At 32.8% G+C, this 10,936-nt stretch overlaps 2 long non-coding RNA genes across 2 annotated transcripts; both read right to left on the reverse strand.

Moving 5' to 3' along the window:
* Nucleotides 1-6,788: 6,788 nt before the first annotated feature.
* LOC139823567 (uncharacterized) lies at nucleotides 6,789-8,206 on the reverse strand. The gene is made up of 2 exons (XR_011734818.1): nucleotides 7,378-8,206; nucleotides 6,789-7,213 (listed from the first exon to the last, which is right to left on the reverse strand). It is a non-coding gene; the product is annotated as an uncharacterized lncRNA (long non-coding RNA).
* A 136-nt stretch (nucleotides 8,207-8,342) lies between these two features.
* LOC139823568 (uncharacterized) lies at nucleotides 8,343-10,236 on the reverse strand. Its single transcript, XR_011734819.1, has 3 exons — nucleotides 9,759-10,236; nucleotides 9,297-9,488; nucleotides 8,343-9,112 (listed from the first exon to the last, which is right to left on the reverse strand). It is a non-coding gene; the product is annotated as an uncharacterized lncRNA (long non-coding RNA).
* Between the last annotated feature and the right edge of the window lie 700 nt (nucleotides 10,237-10,936).

A 10,936-nucleotide genomic window follows, 5' to 3' on the forward strand; every position in this document is an offset into this window, starting at 1 on the left:
CTATTGGTCGAATTTTCGTTACATTTTCCGTGTCGCACAATCAAACTTACTACCGTACCAAAGAAGTTTCATTTTGTACGCCTATCGGTCGAATTTTCGTTACACTTTCCGTGTCGCATAATCGAACTTACTACCGTGCCAGAAGAAGAACCATCTCGCCAACGCCGTATGCCTATTGGTCAAATTTTCGTTACACTTTTCGTGTCGCACAATCGAACTTACTACCGTACCAAAGAAGTTTCATTTCGTACGCCTATTGGTCGAATTTTCGTTACACTTCCCGTGTCGCACAATCGAACTTACTACCGTACCAAAGAAGTTTCATTTCGTACGCCTATTGGTCGAATTTTCGTTACATTTTCCGTGTCGCACAATTGAACTTACTACCGTACCAAAGAAGTTTCATTTCGTACGCCTATTGGTCGAATTTTCGTTACATTTTCCGTGTCGCACAATCAACTTACTACCGTACCAAAGAAGTTTCATTTCGTACGCCTATTGGTCGAATTTTCGTTACACTTTCCGTGTCGCACAATCGAACTTACTACCGTACCAAAAAAGTTTCATTTCGTACGCCTATTGGTCGAATTTTCATTACACTTTTCGTGTCGCATAATCGAACTTACTACCGTGCCAGAAGAAGAACCGTCTCGCCAACGCCGTACCCGAGTCGAAATTTTACTCCTTCTTTCGACCTCTTATTTTTCACATCTCAGGATTCTGGAGGATTTTGATAGGTTCTAATTGTATTGTACTTAGCTCCTACTTTGTGCCTGAAAACGGCAGAAAACGGACTGTTTCCCATTTTGAGGTTTAAAAGAGGAGTTATCGGTAAAACCCTCCTAAACCTCCTAAAACCCTCTAGATCCTACACTGATAGAAAAATGTACTAAATTTTAATTAATGTTTTCTCCAATAGTCCTTATAAAGTATTTTTTTAATTCAGTTAATATTTTTCGAATGAATAAAATATTCATACAATTGAAACAAATTTTCTAAACCTAATAAAATATTTACTGAATTCAAAAGAATACTTTATTAGGACTATTGGAGAAAACATTTATTGTAGTACATTTTATTATCAATGTATTAATTTTTACTACTTTTTAAATCGTAATGAAACATGTTCCATATCACGTACATCATCGGTGATTCATATAGTATAGGTTTTGGTAAATTTAGCAACGAGATACGGTTGTGACTTTGACTTATGTTGTCGTATCTCGTTGCTCTGTTAAATGCAATATTTATCTAGATTTATTATTTAAAATCTAAGATTTTTAATATTAAAAAAATATTGCCGCAAAATATTTTATAACATTGTTAATTAATCAGATACATATAGACATACATGTATCACAATTAATAATGCTATAAAATATATATAATAAATCTTTTTTTTATTAACCATACGAAACACAACTTAAATAAAAACTCCACTGCAAGTCACCGATAATATACATGACATAGAGCATGTTAATATGATAATGTGGTAAATAGCATATAGGGGGGAGAGTCAGAAAAAATCTAAGAGATCGCACACGTTTGTTTCTAAGGTACAAAGGAACATATATTTATTTGCTTACACTTTTTTATCTACTTGTTCATGTACTCTTGCATACTATCTAAATTAAACTCATATTATATCATAACGAAAAAAAAATAAATTTTTTACCATTTAAAACAATTAATATATGTATTGTATCCTAATAAAAATTAAAATTAAAATTTAGTTTTAACAAAATTAAAATTAAAATTGAGAAATGTCTTGATACTGATTGTGAGTATCTTAAAATAAAATATCTTAATACTAATAAAACTTAAAATTAATACCTTAATACCAAATAACTAATCGCATATCACAAATGCCATTTAACAAATAATATTAATAATACGGACTTAAGGAGTCTGGATTACCGATTAAAATCAAAGTAAGAAAAGAAAAAAGAAGAAAAGAGAAGGGGGTCTCTGCATTTGTCTACGAGATAAATTCTAGGGCCAGAATATAAACCAGAGTCACAAGAATAAGAGCAATTCCAAGATCTCAAGACGAGATTAACCTTGCAGAGCTCCTTGTACTACTACGAACAATGTCGATCTTCCAATATGGCGTCCCAAATGAGAATATCGGAAGGGCCCTGCTCGCTGGGCCGGACTCCTCGCCTCAATTCTCCCTCTCGGACGCGAGCTGCCGCAGCTCTCCTTTTCCTGGCGGTGAGCTCTCCTTGGGAAGTCGAATCTCGCTCGGTTGGTCTCCAGAATATGTGCCGCTTAGCTCAATCAGTTACGAAAGAAGGAAAACGTACTCGTCTCGTCCGAAGAAACGCAGCAAGAGCGGCCATGACACTGAACTGACTGAACGAGAGCGAGCCGAGCGAGGAAGGAGTGGGGGCGCTTTGAAAGTGGCGACTCACGCGTCGCGCCATCTACATCTGAATGAAACGATCGGGCGTTTGCAAAACGCGAAGAAATTTGAGCGCAATATCTGAAGTAAATATTAAATTAATATTAAATAAATGTTAAATAAATGTTTCTTTAAATCATTATTGCAAATAAATAATTAATGTAAAATAAATATTACATTACTGTCGAATAAATGTTAAATAAATGTTTTTTCAATTCATTATGGCAAATAAATAGTTAATGTAAAATAATATTAAAATAATGTCAAATAAATGTTAAATAAATGTTTTTTTAACTTATTGCAAATAACTTACTAATGTAAAACAAATATTAAATAAACGTTAAATAAACGTTTAATAAATATTTTTCTAAATTATTACTTCAAATAAATAATCAATGTGAAATAAATATTTAATAAACATTAAATAAATATTATTTTTACAATGAATTGTACAAATGTATAATTAATAAAAAATGAATATTAAAAACACATTTAAAAAACATTGTCTGCTGATTGGGCAAGAGCTTGAATAAATAAATACCAGTCCATATTCAATTATCGTAAATTTAGTAATGTGTAAATATATGAAGATAAGTAATTATAAGAAGTAATAACAAAAAGAAAGATGTTTTGTAATAGTTTTGTATATATTTAAAATTTCCTACCTTTAGTTGCACATATACGCATGCGTACTCATACATACACACATTCTTTTAATTTTATTTTGAATTATTTTAATAAATAAAGAAAAAAAGAGAAAAAGAGGGAAAAAATAGTATAGAAAAATACAATTTTATATAAATAATCATTTATACGTCATATATAAAATTTTTTTTTTCAGTTATCAATAATATAACTATTATTATTAACCTAATAAAATTTCTTTTAATTTTGTTTTTACTATTTTTGATTAAATTAATAAATAGAGAGAACCGTTATTATATAAACATTTATTATAAACGTTATTATAAACGTTTAATAAATCATATATAATATTTAATCGAAAATATAATAAACCTATAATAATAAAAATAAACTAAATGCAATAAATAAATTAAGAAAACGTTAGGAACATTAAAGTAGGAGCATGATTTCTTTTCAAACAGAATTGTCAGATTCTAAATAGGAGCCAGAGGTTGAAGAGGTTCAAAATAGGGTGATGTGACTGCTTATAGTATCAAAGTAGGTGTTAGGTAGAACATTTTGGTCGAAAGTAGGTGTTAGATTGAACATTGAGGTCGAAAATAGGAGAAAAATTTCGACTCGGGTACGCCTATTGGTCGAATTTTCGTCACATTTTCCGTGTCGCACAATCGAACTTACTACCGTACCAAAGAAGTTTCATTTCGTACGCCTATTGGTCGAATTTTCGTTACATTTTCCGTATCGCACAATCGAACTTACTACCGTACCAAAGAAGTTTCATTTCGTACGCCTATTGGTCGAATTACTTTCCGTGTCGCACAATCGAACTTACTACCGTACCAAAGAAGTTTCATTTCGTACGCCTATTGGTCGAATTTTCGTTACACTTTCCGTGTCGCATAATCGAACTTACTACCGTGCCAGAAGAAGAACCATCTCGCCAACGCCGTACGCCTATTGGTCAAATTTTCGTTACACTATTTGTGTCGCACAATCGAACTTACTACCGTACCAAAGAAGTTTCACTTCCGTTACACTTTTTCGTGTCGCGAATCGAATTCACTACCATGCCTAAAGAAGTTTCACTTCAAAAAATGCAATGCCACAATAAACTTTTATTAATTTTTAGAAACTTCTCTTTATTATTTTTCCTGTATATACGAACAGAGATTGTACAAGAGAAAGAAACATGTATGGACATTTTTGATGTATAATTATATATTTTATAATTTATATATCAAATTAATTTATATATGTTTTTACGTGACAAAATTTTTACCAGGGAACGTCGATCTGTCTGTGTGTCAAGTCTGTCTGTTTGTCTGTCTGCCTATCATATGACTGTCACTTTGAAACTCAATCCTTACGTTTACGCGAGCGTTACCTCTGTACTAATTTACGACAATATATTATACGATTTATACGATAATATATTCCGTATAAACGAGGATCTGTAGCACATCTGGGTGCGTTCCTTTTGGGCGCTTACACGCTATAAGCGCTCATCAGCGCTCACGCTTATAAGCGCTATTTTCAACCGTTCCATTTGCTGCGTAAGCGCTTAGAATTGCTAACAAAAGTCGTTCCATTTGGATGCGTGAGCAACATTAAAATGGAAAATGAAAAAGAGGTTATTTTGTGCTTAATAATTTCAATATTATTTAAAATACTTTTTGATGATGAAGATTTTTTATCTAATCTTAAAAAAAGTGAATTAGAAACCATTATAATATTGCTTAGCAAATACATTAAATGTATTAAACATCCAATATTACGGCTGCAAAATTATGTGGAAAAAGTTATACCATCGTATACTGATGTGCAATTTCAATTACATTTCAGGTAAATGTAATCTCCAAAAATCTCGAAAAAAACCTAAGCAGTATTATTTTATTTCCAAAAAATTATTACTCAAGTGATACACATCACAAAATTACGTTACCTTATCAAAAAATGAGTCGCGCTTCAAGTAATCTATTATTACAATTACAAAAAAGAAATGATATCTCTTTTTAAATTACAGCGCCAATTACAGAGAACATACACTGAGAAAAAAAATTTGTCAATCCCAAGAAATATTTAGTCCGATACGTTCAACTAACCATTTTAGTTAGTTAACTAAACATTAGTTGAATTAATTAATTCTTGATTAAAAAAACGAAATAAATTGTTGAAACAACTAATATTTAGTTAACTAATTAAAATGTTTAGTTGAACGTATCGAACTAAATATTTCTTGGGTTTAACAATTTTTTTTCTCAGTGTATTTTTCGAGATACAAAGATTACGTCTACCACTTGTTACTTAGGTTTTTTCGAGGTATAATATTACTACTGCTTTTCTTCGATTAGAATAAAAATTGAATCATGAAGAATTACACAGAGGTAACAGTACAAAATACAAATATTTATTAAAATATTTAAACCCAACAAGGGAATACAAGGTATTTAAATACAAAGTTTATATATGTATTTTAAAAGATTTAATCGCATCCCAAAGAATTACAGAGGTAACAGTACAAAAAATAAAATATTTTATTAAAATACATAAATTTTTCTTGTCAAAAAACTTGGCGCTGCTAGACCTCAAAATTAGGTCAGCCTGGTGTGTATGTGCGAGCGAGTGGGTGTGGGCGATGTGTGTGTGTGTGTGTGTGTGTGTGTGTGTGTGTCGGTGAATAATGCGGTTTATTACTAAGTATAGGATAAGTTAGGATAAGTTTAGATTTTTAAAGCGATTAGAATTAAGTATAGAATAAGTATAGAATAAGTAATATCTACATTTGTAAAAGGTCTCTCTCTCTCTCTCTTTCTCTCTCTCTCTAGCAGCGCCAAGTTTTTTGACAAGAAAAATTTATGTATTTTAATAAAATATTTTATTTTTTGTACTGTTACCTCTGTAATTCTTTGGGATGTGATTAAATCTTTTAAAATACATATATAAACTTTGTATTTAAATACCTTGTATTCCCTTGTTGGGTTTAAATATTTTAATAAAATATTTGTATTTTGTACTGTTACCTCTGAGTAATTCTTCATGATTCAATTTTTTATTCTAATCGAAGAAAAAGCAGTAGTAATATTATATCTCGAAAAAACCTAAGTAACAAGTGGTAGACGTAATCTTTGTATCTCGAAAAATACACTGAGAAAAAAAATTGTTAATCCAAGAAATATTTAGTTCGATACGTTCAACTAAACATTTTAATTAGTTAACTAAATATTAGTTGTTTCAACAATTTATTTCGTTTTTTTAATCAAGAATTAATTAATTCAACTAATGTTTAGTTAACTAACTAAAATGGTTAGTTGAACGTATCGGACTAAATATTTCTTGGGATTGACAAATTTTTTTTCTCAGTGTATGTTCTCTGTAATTGTAATTTAAAGGCGCTGTAATTTAAAAAGAGATATCATTTCTTTTTTGTAATTGTAATAATAGATCACTTGAAGCGCGACTCATTTTTGATAAGGTAACGTAATTTGTGTGATGTGTATCACTTGAGTAATAATTTTGTGGAAATAAAAATAATACTGCTTAGGTTTTTTCGAGATTTTTGGAGATACAAAGATTACGTCCACTACTTGTTACTTAGGTTTTTTCGAGGTATAATACTACTACTTTGTTTTTTTTTTCGAGGTGAAGATACTACTGTTTAGGTTTTTTCGAGATTTTTGGAGATACAAAGATTACGTCCACTACTTGTTACTTAGGTTTTTTCGAGGTATAATACTACTACTTTGTTTTTTTTTTCGAGGTGAAGATACTACTGTTTAGGTTTTTTCGAGATTTTTCAAGATACAAAGATTTCGTCTACCACTTGTTACTTAGATTTTTTTAAGGTATAATACTACCACTGTTTTTTTTTTTTCGAGGTAACAACATATACACTACTATGCGTGTACTTGGCGCCTTTCTTTACCTTTTTTTTAAAAAAGGTAATTTTGTACTGATATCACGCCTTTTTGTAGTATTACGCATTGTATAAACAGTATGTACAGAGTGTTATTTCGAGGTATAATACTACCACTTTGTTTTTTTCGAGGTAACAACATAATACATATGTACTACTATGCGTGTACTTGGCGCATTTTTTTACCTTTTTTTTGAAAAAGGTAATTTTGTACGGATATCACGCCTTTTTGTAGTGTTACGCATCTTAATCTTAACAGAAAAAAATTACACTTTATAAAGAAATGTGTCTGAAGTTGTAAATATATATATATACACATTGCCGGACATTGCTTTTATGTAAAATATGCATGTATATTACGTTGCTTGTATAAATTATTTCTTACCAACTTTTTCCAAAAATAATATATAAATACCTTTAGCACCTGTAGGCCATCGTTTATTTTCTATAATTTTTCCATCATCAAATTCAATCCAAAATGTCCTTTCTCTACACATACTTGTATAATGAAGATATTGTCTCAGAGATATCGCAATATATCGACAATATAACCTTCACTCACAGATATGATGAGATTGTAAGCTATTTGCGAAATAGCTTATGAGCCACGAACAACGACGAAATACTATTAATAATAACAACAGAGAGAATTCTTCTCTGCTATTAATCCCACAATGTATTTGTCAACAAAGCGTAGGAACCGGTAACGCGTACGCGGAACGCAACAACCACGAATAATGTAATCAACGACGACGTGATAGGCGACGTGATCGACAGCAACGTGATCGATGGTGACATGATCGGCGGCGACGTTATCGGCGTGTATAGATAGAGCCTTTAGGGCTGCATTCAAAAACTATATTCGAGTGCACACCGCATCGCTTTATCTTGTTACTAAAAATTGAACAAGGACAGGGACCGTATTCTCGAGCCTGCTCTAATGATTTTCGTGTGCGACTTTCTATTTGAAAAACATTGAATTTCGCATGCGAGTTTCATGAAAACGATTCGAGAATAAGGCTCCAGAACGACGCTGGTGTGTATTCGAATGACCTAGTTTACACCGATCTCTTGATACGCGTATCAAACCAATAATCAAACTAATTTACTAGTTATTTACTATTTAATACGCGTATCAAGTGATCAATATAAACTAGGCCAGAGTGAAGTTTTCAAATATAGTCTGAAAGGCTCTCTACCCTATAAGGGTATTCCACGCTTTTAAACACTTTACCCGCCATCGTCGCCGATTTCATTCCAGACTTTGTATAACAACAGTGGCAAATACTGGCCGTATTGTCCTCTGAAAAGAGGCAGGAACCAACGAAACCACCGTTTCATACTGATTGTGAGAGAAATCGCGAAAGTACAAATGGTAAGTACTGTCTTTTCAATATATATTTCACATAATTTCACATAATTACAATATATAAAAAATTTAATTCATATTATATGTATTTAATTCATAAAATTTCTTATACAATTTTATTATTTTACAGTTCGCAGACCAAGAGGCAGAGCCGCGGGGATACGACGCCAAGAAGAAAGGTTCATGGCCTTCTTATATAAATTGTCATCACCCAATTACCATTGGGGTAGACGAGGCAGAGGCAGACGTTGAGAGCAACAGGATTTAATCTTTGTCTCTATATAATCTCTATATAATGTCTCTATATAATGTCTCTGTATAATATCTATATATAATAATGTCTCTATATAATTAATAAAAATTTGTATCTCTTATAATCTTTGTCTCTATATAATCTCTATATAATGTCTCTATATAATCTCTATATATAATAATGTCTCTATATAATATATATATATATATATATATATATATATATATATATATATATATTATCAAATCCTCTTGATTCAAAACGATCTTGATTACTTTTATTAATTTGTATGTAGCTGTTTTGAGACAAATTAGTTGTTTCGACGCTCTCAGGTTGTACAGGTAATTTATCCTCGAGAAAGTCGAATAGGGATATTTTTCCGCTGCTTGGTTTACTGTCCTCGGTTTTCTTTTCCCGTTTGCCACGCGACTCTCGTGGTTCCAATAATACCAGCTTTAAATGGCAATCCTTGACCTATATCTCCCAAAATTAAGTCACCATCTAATTCTCTTTCATCAACAGCTACGTCTAAAAATAAAATAATGTATTAATATGATATTATGGCTACGGTCAACGTGACACTACAAATGCTTCGAAGCATTCCTCTTCTCTTTTCTTTCAATGAAGAAAGAAGGAGAAGAAGAACGCTCCAGAGCATTTGTATCACGTTGACCGTAGCCTATATATCAAGATATATATATATATCAACAACCTGTTCACCGTTCTCTGGATAGAATTGTAACACTGCTCTTGCGCTTCTTGACAGACATGCATACAACGTTTATAAGAAACGATATAAACGTTTTGTAGGATTGTGCAAAGTTTTGCTTGCATAGCACAACCACAAGCGCAGAAATACTGACAGCCCCATCAAACGTACCAGCTTTAAATGGCAATCCTTGACCTATATAAAAATAAAATAATGTATTAATATGATATTATGGCTACGGTCAACGTGACACTACAAATGCTTCGAAGCATTCCTCTTCTCTTTTCTTTCAATGAAGAAAAAAGGAGAAGAAGAACGCTCCAGAGCATTTGTATCACGTTGACCGTAGCCTATATATCAAGATATATATATATCTTTCAGCAACGTGCACAACTTCATTTGAGGTTATAATTGGGTACAACATTCATCGCACGATACTTTTATAATTGCAAATCGGAAACGTACCTCGAGTTCAGCTCTTCTGCGATCAACGAAGTCGGGATCGAACGTGTCAGTCGTCACTTTCTGCCAAGCGTAGAGAACCTTCTTTTCCGGCAGCGATGGTAACACGATGGGTGCGTTCAGCCGAATACTCCGCTAGCCTAGCAATCGTGAGCAGTCGCTCGTTTCCTCTCCTTTTAATCCATTGGGTCAAAGGAGAGGAAACGAGCGAAAACGAGCGACTGCTCACGATTGCTAGGCTAGCGGAGTATCGGCTGAACGCACCAAATGTAGGGATACGAAATCTCCAGATAAGCACGAAGCAATTCAATTCAGTATATCGCCGGCACGATTACGGTGTTACTGCCGTTTCGCGTACGCGCGTATGCGCGCGTTGTCGCACCTTACCTCGCGACGCGTAATAAAGAGTCACACGGTCGGTCTCGCTCCGCGCGTACTACCGTGTCTCTCGATCGATCGAGATAGGTTAACTTTTTTTTTTTTATTGAAATATAAGAAATATGACCATGGGAGAAACCCATATGGCCTGTTTACATGGGTTGAATCACAGATTATGTGTTGGATATTTATATTAAGGTCGTATCACACGCACACCTCAATAGAGGTGCTCCAGTCCTAATATACATTCATTTAAAGCTACAGGCCTATTCAAAATAGCTATCTCGAGAGGGAGTGTCGTTATGACACCCACGCAGCCGCGCGCAAAGCCCTATAAGTATTAGGAGGAAGATCCTCCTTGAAACCCAACATAAACCTTATAAACCTTATAACTCGACTCGCCTTTCAAATCTTATATGAAAAATTAAAAATAAAAAACACAAAAAAAAACGCACAACAAATAAATAAATATGAGGTTTCCTATCGTGTTGCACTTTAAAATTAAGGCTAAAACTTAAACTTACAAATCTAATAAAATTACGCCCAGATAACAATGGTAATCAGTTGAACGCTAACTAAATTAACCAATATTGCCTTAAAGTTTAGGCAGAGCACACCTCGATTGCGTCTATTCGTACAATTCCTTCAAACATCTTTAGGTGTAATTATCTGTTAAATTCTAATAAGAGGGTCCTTAATCATATAAAGATCGGCAATGAACATATAAATTTTTCCAGAATGAATGCCACTTCCGGTACAGGGAGCTGAAGTAAAAACTCCAACGAGTAGGGGCCATGACCGAA

Source organism: Temnothorax longispinosus, unplaced genomic scaffold (genome assembly GCF_030848805.1).
Source record: "Temnothorax longispinosus isolate EJ_2023e unplaced genomic scaffold, Tlon_JGU_v1 HiC_scaffold_138, whole genome shotgun sequence".
NCBI lineage: Eukaryota > Metazoa > Arthropoda > Insecta > Hymenoptera > Formicidae > Temnothorax > Temnothorax longispinosus.